Source organism: Lampris incognitus, chromosome 1 (genome assembly GCF_029633865.1).
Source record: "Lampris incognitus isolate fLamInc1 chromosome 1, fLamInc1.hap2, whole genome shotgun sequence".
In the NCBI taxonomy this organism is placed as follows: domain Eukaryota; kingdom Metazoa; phylum Chordata; class Actinopteri; order Lampriformes; family Lampridae; genus Lampris; species Lampris incognitus.
Window position 1 is genome coordinate 127,087,737 of NC_079211.1, and position 10,084 is coordinate 127,097,820.

Sequence of the window (10,084 nt, forward strand, 5' to 3'; positions counted from 1 at the left end):
GACATCTGATACAGCAACTTTACAGGCTTTTTGTAGATATTAATGTGTAATACTCGATTGGGCATGTTTTTTAAGTCTGGATTCATATTTGTTTCATTATGGTTTTTAGTGTTAGATCTGTGTTTGTAGAGTTTGGAACATTTACATCATACTCCTTTGGTAATACTGAACCGAAAACAGAGACAGACTAATACAGAGAGCAAGAGAGAGAGAAAGAGAGAGAGAGAGATTGAACAACAGAGAGTGAGAAGGAAAAGAGAACAAGACAAATAGAGCTTTCTTTTTGTCTCTGTGGTCTTTCTAATAGGGGGGGGGGTGTAACATGTCACCTACTGACACCATACTGTCACATATATGAGGCAGCGGGTGGGAGCTTTGAGACTTCTTGTTGTTCCCAAGCTCAGCTTCTGAGTCAGTGACATTTTAGTCTTGTAAACACACGCACACACACACACACAATGAATCTGGCCTTCATCATGATCCCTCCAAAAATATACCGCCCTCCTGTGGCTTTGTCAACCAAATCTTCTTCCTGTCATAACGTCTGCCAACATCCTTTGCTCATCAGAAAAACAGAAGAAAGTCCATTTGAGGGATTCAATTAGGATTTTGCATCAGGTTATTTAGCTCTTAAAATGCATTTGTCAGAGATATGGAATCATATCAATTTGTTTATTCACTAAGCTGGTGAACATAAAATTGGTCAACAAGTTATGATATGACTGCAGGAAGCTGTTAGAAATGTATGTTTGAGGGGTGTGCGAGTAGTGTAGCGGTCTATTTTGTTGCTTACTAACATGGGGATCGCTGGTTTGAATCCCTGTGTTACTTACGGCTTGGTCGGGTATCCCTACAGACACAATTGGTCGTGTCTGCGGGTGGGAAGCTGGATGTGGGTATGTGTCCTGGTCACTGCGCTAGTGCCTCCTCTGGTCGGTCAGGGCGCCCGTTCGGGGAGGAGGGGAAACTGGGGGGGATAGCATGATTCTCCCATGCGCTACTCCCCCTGGTGAAAATCCTCACTGTCAGGTGAAAAGAAGTGGCTTGGCGACTCCACATGTATGGGAGGAGGCATGTGGTAGTCTGCAGCCCTCCCCAGATCGGCAGAGGGGTTGGAGCAGTGACCGGGATGGCTCGGAAGAGTGGGGTAATTTGCCAGATGCAATTGGGGAGATAAAAAGGGGGGAAAGCCAAAAAAAAGTGCATGTTTGATTTCAGAACACTTTTTCTGTTTATTGCTAAAGAGTGAAGGAAAATACAAATGCTTTTTTTGGGGTGGGTGGCTACAAAAGGGTAAAAAATTGAGTGTTTGCAGAGTTTTTTTTGGTTGTTTTTGCAATAAATGAGGACTGTGGATTTGTCCTCCGTTAATTTCATAGTCGGGAATTGACAATAACTATTTTCACGGTGCTGAGTTAAACGTTGCACAAGTGCCCTTACATCCACTTAAGCTACTGGATTTATACATGGCGTTAAAGGAAAATTCTGGTTTGTTTTTTTTTTCTTTGTTTTTTTTTTTTTACCACCTAGGTCTTGTTTTCATAGTTTTTGCCATCATATATGTCAGTTATGATATAATTTTTCTCACCGGCTTCAATTTGGAGATTTTGGACTGCTGTTGGACGCAGCTTTACAATGGTGTCTTATGGAGCCATAAAATATTATTCTTAAACCCGTCTTTTAAACAACAATTACAACAACAACAACAACAAAAAAACTAGTGTCTTCAGTTACACTGTGTCCATGATTGTCCATTATCCATGACTTTTCTGTTGAACTGGCCGGGTAGTTTATGGATGGTTACTACTACTACCTATGGTAAGTATAGGCTTCTCATTCCAGCCAGTTAAACCAGGAAGTAGATCACCCAGGTTGTAAAAAATAACAGTATTACCCTTTAAAAGTCATATGAAGTAGGAAATGTGCTTTGGTTCTTGTTATCTACACTTAATGTGCATCTGTTTTAGAAATTCTCTCTTTCTCTCTCATTATCTCTCTTCACCCAGTGGGTGTTCGCCTTTGAGATCTTCATCCCGCTGGTCCTCTTCTTCATCCTTCTGGGCTTGAGGCAGAAGAAACCAGCTATTCCCGTCAAGGAAGGTAAGAAACAAATGGATGTAAAGAACATCTAAAAGGGGTGTGAGCACCTGATTCAAGTAGATTGGTATTGTAAATATACATTATGTTCAACACATCGGTGTGTCATCCTTTAAACAATGTATTTGAATCACAAAATGCAGGTTTATTTTGGCTGCTGCATGCCTATCAGTCCATTTTGAAAGATACCAGCAGTAGCGCAAATATAAATTTGAGGTCAGTTTGATGTAAATTTAGTTTGTTGAGCCATATCTATCAAACTCAGTGGTAATCATAGAGTTTGTGCCATTCTTCCTTCCTTTTGCACTAAGCTAGTGGTTATGATAAAGTAGGGGTTTCTGTAATATTTTCTCAAATTCCCATAAAATAATGTGTATTTGGTGGATGGAACCATGAAAACATAATTCCACAGATGAGTTTTTGGAAATGTTTGAATATGCTGGTCTGAAAGAAACACTAAACTTTGTGGGTATGCTGAATGGAAATATGAAATGGTAGCAGGTAACATACAAAGTTCGTTACCCATCCTGAACAAATCAATTGCTTATGTTGTAATGAAAATAGTATAGCTGTTTTAGATTTAAAAATCAAATACAAGAACGTGTTGAAAATAATACATCTTAATTGGGGGTGTCGAAGGAAGGGAGGAGTGGTGGTGTATACTGGTGTGGAATCATCTTTTTGCCTTGTGCTGACCACCAGTGGTCTGCCGGTTCACAAGCCACCCTCCGCAGCTATTTTCCATGGAAAGTTCATTCCTTCTGTTGTCTTCGACATGTAAAAAGAACCTCCACTGCTGAGTCATCTTGGCCTAGATATGCATGCTGTCAAAGGTTTTAGCTAGTGTTGCACAGAACTGCCATGCATTTAAAGGAGGTGAACGCACACCTCCGCTGATCCGCTTGAGAGAGCTTGGTTGCCAAGATGCATTTTGGCTTGCATGTTGAGCTCTAGTTTGTGTCCTTAAGTTCACATTTTAGTTGTGTTTTAGTGCTGTCCCTAGTTCACATTTTGTTCATGTTTTAGTCTTTTGTCAAAGCACTGTCATAATTTGTGGTCGTTGTAGCAAATAATTTATTTTGATGCTTTTTTTCCCCCTTTTCTTTTGACTTTACCTGTCCTTGTTCCTCTTTCTTTCAATGTGTTTCTGTTTCTGTGGCTATGCTCTCTTTCCTGTGCATGATGCATGTTCTCTGTATTTTGGATGGACCAGTGTGTAAGTTTTTTTTTTTTCATCCCTATCCCCAGTCCTGGCTGACTGACTGACTCATTCATTAAAATTTTAATCTTTCATGTTTTCCCTGATGTGTTCATCCTGTCTCGAGGGTGGCATCTGGCGGAGGGCATGTGGCGTGCTGGTGTGACTGTGTGCACTTTACATGTGTGACCTCTGGCTCATGAGTACTTTTTATGTGTGTGCACACATATAAACATTTGATAGTGCTTGGATGTGCAGATGTAAATGTCTGAGTGTGCGAAACATAATATCCACCTCCATCTGTGAGTGTGTTCCTCTCCACCTCCTCTTGGGTGCTATGTGCTGTGTTCTGTTTCATCCATTCACAAGAGTATTGAAGTGAATGAGACGGGCTCTGTCATCTCCAGAGTGCACATCCTAGTAGACAATGCACTAAAAAAGAAAAAAAAATGTATGCACCTGTGTTAGGGCTGCAGAATACAGCTGAATACTGCAGAATATTAGAATTACTGCATGATTTATATAATTTATTCTTCAGAATGAAGAAATATTCAGTATTTTGTAGGAGAGCATGATTTGCTCAAGATGCTTAGGATTTGCTCTGATTTAATAAAATATTTTCCTTGGAAGTGCTGTCTAGAACAACGTCCAGCCCTCTGAAATATAGAAATTGCATTCACCAATAATAACATTGTATGATGTTTTTGATTAAATTCTGCAGCCCCAGCCTGTGTGTTCGTCTGTTTATGTTGTTGCATATATTTTGAAACTGAATTCCTTTCTGACTCCATCTAACTGACACTGTGGTTTAAAGTTGGTTTAATTCACCATTTGCAAGATATCTGCAAGTCCTAACTTCCATAGCTGCTCCTACTATGATGAAAAAACCTTCCAGATGAGCTCCACTATAATCCATCTGCAAATTACTGCAAGCGGTAATTGATTTTGCAGAATACCATAAAAAAAAGTCTGTTACAGTTTTGCCAACAACACCATTTCCCATTTTACCATTAATCACCATTTCCCCATGCATCAGATTTGTCTACCAGCCTATCTAGCATTATTGTACACTCCATAAAGGCTGCTTGTCTTTGCCCTCAGATGGGTGTGGGTGCAATTTCAGAGCTCAGTTTTGGAGGAAATAAGCCAGTTAATAACTGGTGATGATTTCTTTAATATTGTGCAAACTGTGAACTGTGATCTTTGCATTGCATTCCATACAGTTCCTACTGCAAATAGTAGGCCCTGTCTGGAATGTCTTCTCAACCATCCAGGTGAACTAATTCTGAACTACTCCTCTGGTTGATAGATGTCAATTTAACGCTTGGTTCACACTTAAGACGTGAACCACAATATCAATATTATCCAGTTTATTGGCAAGAAAGGGAATAGATGGCACTGAATTTACCTCACTCTAATTTACATATTGGGCATTGAGGGGATACTCATTCAGAGTGACTGTAGGGAGTTAGCATAGGTGCGGGTTTAGTGTTGTGTGAAAAGATACTTGGATAAACATATTAAAGCTTCACTTTCACTCAGCTTTTCTCTTAGAAATCCACCATGCGCTCACCAAGGCTTCTCTATACACTCATCACTCATCCCACTAATATTGGAATAGATATGCTAAGAAAATGTATATCCCATTATTTATTTGATATAGACATTACAAAGTTGTGAGTAGTTACAGTTAATGTTACAATACATAAGTTTAAAAATAAATATTTCTGTGTTTGTAGAATAGACCTTTTCAAATAGAGTGTGAGGTGAAGTCATAACTTACAGAATAAATGATGGAAATGTCAATAAAACATTTTGTTATTCCTGGAGCTTTTTTTCCCTATTAAAACACTTCTATAGGATGTGGGTACAGTGTTCTCCTAAAGAAAAGACTAATCTGGATTTGGATTAGACAAGTGTGGGTCCCTCTAAAACTTTAATAGCCTATTTAGTTTTCAAGGGCCAGAGTAGCTAGATAGTGTCAGCAATTTAAGTTTCTATTCCAGGATAAAACCTGTAGGGGGGAAAGGGGTCAGTTTAAACTGTTGGATGCAGGTCATTACTTGAATGCTGAAACTATGTGCATCTGGCATCAAAAAAGTTTTTAAAAGTACAAAAAGTTTTACAAGCATTGCGAGCATATTGTAAGAACAAACTACCCAAACTCAACAGAGGAATTAAGCTAGTTTTTAGCTGTAAAGTGGTGGATAGCCTGGAGGAGGCAAGTTTCATTCCTCCAGAGAGGAAACTAAGCTCTAAAACTGCATACTATCCATCTTTCTCACCTCGCACCCATCTACTCAGTTCATTTTTGTCTGTACTTGTTAAAGGGATGGGTAGCTGATATGAGTGAGAGATAGCCGGAGGACAATGGAGAACGAGTGTGTTTTGCTCCTCTCTCCGTGGGTGGATAAATCCACCACCAGCGGAGACAACGAAAGAGAGAGAAAGAGAGACTTACAGTAGCCATGGAAACATGAGCGGTTGTGTTTTAGAAAGAGCTGAAATCTTACATTTTCCCCCCCTCTTTCTTTCTGTGTGAAAGCCTGTCCGGCCAACATTTTTGGACATGTAACCCAGTGAAGTATTTGGGTTTACAGAATGAAGGGTTAAACAAGATAAAATTATTAACTAAAGATTATGGTTAATATTTTCATATGATTTGAGGAGCGATTTCATTTTATATTATGCAGTTGCATTATAGCTGAGCTACTTATTGATTTCAGACGTTTTTACCTTTATAAATAATGAAGGACTTTTATTTTGAAAGCAGGAAGTACGTTTTCTAGTTGCACATGCATGATCCGGTTTGAGCCGGTTGAACCAGAGTGTTGCTTGCTGGTGAAATAAACGCGAGTTTATTTCTGTCAACAGAGTTGAGCAGAACGATTGAGAAACGAATTAGAAAGTATTGTATTCAATAGTAAAGTGAAGTATATAAACCACAGAACGCAAGGACGCTGGAAACCTCGGTTTCATTTTTTCTTTTGTGTGTGCCTTGCTGGGACTCGGTAAGCTAAAGCTAAGCTAGGCTAGCTAGCTGCTTTTCATTGCTAGATCTCCACGTTAGTATGGTGGATCGTTTTAACTTAACTTCGTGCAAATATGTCATAAGTAATTAATGTAGTATGTTTATAAGATGTTGTATGTTAGATATGGAACCGTTTGGGAAGGTTAAAGAGTGAATTTAATAGTACTATTTGCATATTACTGCAATCGGAAATAGGCGGAAATTAATTCACTGTGTGTTGTTGGACCTAGCTAAGGTTGGTTAACGTAGCCAACTGTCGCCATACTGTTGCCATACATGGTTATGGGTCACCATTTAGCAGTATGTTGAATAGTTCCAGATAATATAGTTTATATATTAGATATTACTATATAATTTGATAATATGTATTTGAATTGAACACTTACATGAATGTATTGTGTTCAGCAGTACATTGTTGAATTTAGAGTGAGTGATTGTGTTGGAGAACAAACAGAATAGAGAAGAGCTGAACCTGTTTCTGTACAGGTCAGGTCTTTTGATTCCATCAAGAACCACCACAGGGACGATTCCGATCTCAATAGATGGCGAGCTACCCAAATTGGATTTCCAGGATTGCGGATCAACCTACTAGAACAGGAATTTGACCACCATCGGCCTTGTAGGACTGTGCCAGTCAGACTGAGTGGCACAGTGACACATACGTGCACATCATCCTGAGACATTCTCAGATTCCAAGAGCTCTTAGAAAAAACTGACTTGACTAGATCTGATCCCAACAGGTCAGATTCGGATTCCACCTTCGACTCCAGACTTTGGACACTTTAAAATTCATACAAAGAGACATTCACAGCATTTTATTTTTGGCCCCTTTAATATTTTCTATATATAGTACATGTATATATATTGTTGCATAATTTACATACAAGGTTGCAAAGTTGCAAAGTAAAAGTAGTAACCTTGAAATCAGGTGTGGTCGTGGTTATTGTACTTACCTCATACCTTACTCCTTACGAACCTAGTTTATTCTAGAGCACCTACGTCAACCAAGAGTGGGTTACATACAGATATGAGAAAAATATCATTAGGCCATTTTGTGCGGCAGCATGATGAAAGCCCTATTTATTCAACCTTGACATCTGGGAGCATCTCCTGCTATCATCTATTGTCTTCTCAGTGATGGCTCTCTGCATTTCTAACTCTTCATGTCTCTTTCTTCTCCTTCTTTGAGCCTCCTCATCCTCCTCGAATGTACGGCGCTCCCAACCTTCCTCTACTTTTTGATCCTCATCATTCCCCTCACTTTTTCTGCAACATCGATCTCTCCATTCCTCTGCATACCACTTCTTTTTCATCCCTTTCATGTTCTTGTCTCTTTTATCATCCCTGTCTATACACACCAATGCCCCTCTCGCTACATCCGACCAACCTTTCCACTCTGTTTCACTGTTATTCTGTGTGTCCCCATCTCTTGCCGTTTCTCCTTTTCTCTCTTTATCATCTGTCTCTACTTTTTATTTTCTTTCCTTGTTCCCTCCATCCTGTCCAGCCTTCTATAGTGCGGCCCCCCTGACCTCAGCAGGCATCATCCCCATCATGCAGTCGCTGTGTCCAGACGGACAAAGGGACAAGTTTGGTTTCCTTCAGTACAAGAACTCCACGTGAGTTGGCTGTTATTATAAGTTAGCCGCTGAGGATATGCTACATGATTTTAACAATGTTAAATGAAAATTGACTTTTTCTTTCACCTTATTAGCTCATTTTCCCAATCATATTATGATGCACCTGTTCAACCACTTATGCTGAAAATTTTATTTTTTATACATTTTACATCAAAATATAATCATCTTAACTTCCGCAGCCAAGTTTTATTATTGCATCACCATGTCCAAGCTTCAGTGCTTCAGTGTTGTTGACATAATTGTTGGCGGCAAGTAGTCCTCCATGATAGAATGTAGACTAACGTTAGCATCCAGTTCTCGGTCGCTGTAATTCTCCATGTTTGTTATGGCACACCAACTTTTGCAATATCCAAACAAATCCTAAAGGATCAAATCACATCCCTCCCTACATTTTGTCACACCCTAATATCCTGTTTTACCTGGAAATATGTCACATTACAGAAGCAAGATATGCTCTGAATGACTTTTTACATTGTCTTTAAAGCGTAATTATAGCCCCAACTTGACCCTGTTGGCTGATTTTCAAGATCATGGAGACTCTGCATTGATCTATATAAAATAGGTCAAGTCACCATGGACAGTCAGTACACATTATTATTTTGTCATTTTGTGTGTGTGTGTGTTGGTGGGTGCGGGTGCGTGTGTGTGGGTGGGAGGTTGGGTTAAGATCCAAATTGCTTGTTCCCCAATTGAGTCTACAACCAGTCAAAGCCATCATGATTATATCAAACATTTTTGATTTTCACGACTTAAATCAGGACAGCTCTTCACATGTTCATGTAGTGTGAGCTAGTGAATGACAAAATATTAAGTGTGTGTGCCTCCAAGATTGGAAATGAGAAATTTGCAAATTTCAATCGTCAAGTGTGCGATGCCTCGTCTTATTCACAGTAAACGATTATATTATCATGTAGTCTGTTCTGAGCTCTGGAGGACTCTATGGCTGATGTTTGGTTGTCTAACATTAGTATACACACAGGATCACAGACACCCACATACATGCACCTGAAAACTTTAGGTTACTTCTGTAACCCCGGTTCTCTGAGTACCATGAGAGAGATGTCTCACTATGGGATACGCCCCCTCGCATATTCACAGAAGCACTTGTAACATTACGCCAGGCCTGATTGGCTGGCAGTCATGACGTCTGTGTGAGTGCCCTGCGCCTTATATATGACTGACGCAGCGTCACTTGTCATTCAAAACAAGCACACCTCTTCTTGCTTCACCCCAGCAGCAAGAAGGGCAGTCTGGTGAGACATCGCACTCGTGCTACTCAAAGAACCGGGGTTACAGAAGTAACCTAAAGTTCTATTTCATTCGTTTCGATGTCTCACTATGGGATATGGAGACTCCCGTATTGCCAGACAAGCTTATCTCAATGACTGACCACCAGCCCCCCCCCCCCCGCCCAGAAGAAGTGTGTGGATGAGGCAGGTCCACTGAGGAACCAACGCTCAGGACAGCATGAGCAAGGCTTGAAGATGTAACATCCAACTTATAAAACCTTGCAAATGTGAGGGGCGATGACTAGCTAGCTGCAGCACAGATATCCTGGATAGAGACCCCCCCCCCCTAAACAGGGCTAAGTACTCATACACAGTGTCCTGAAATGCGAACCTTAAATATTTCCTGTGTGAACCAATCCCCGGGCGTACCAAGCATATCAGGGCTGTGTGAGTGAGCATGTGAAACTTGTATCTCCCGAGATACAAGAGATATGAATGCCACCCCCCCCTCTTTGGGACCAGGAAATACCTCGAATAAAGACCCTCTAGCCTCTGCTGGTGTGGCACTATTCGTATGGCGTTTTTGTTTAACAAGGCAGATATTTCTTCCTGTAACGGGAAGCAATGAAGCCCTTGAAACGAGGAGGCGCTGTGGTGAATTGAAGTCTGTAGCCAATGGCTATTGTCTTCAACACCCATTTTGACACCGTGCAAGTTTTCCTGTGAAGATACAGGTGAGTGAAGTTCTGTCTGATCTATACGATCACTGGGAACCTCTTTTAACTGTACGACGCTTCCCGTTAGCGGCTGACAATGGTCGGTACACCCGGGTACTACTGCGCATGCGCGAACTGATAGACTCGGGACAGCCATCCTGGGCTGTTTCACC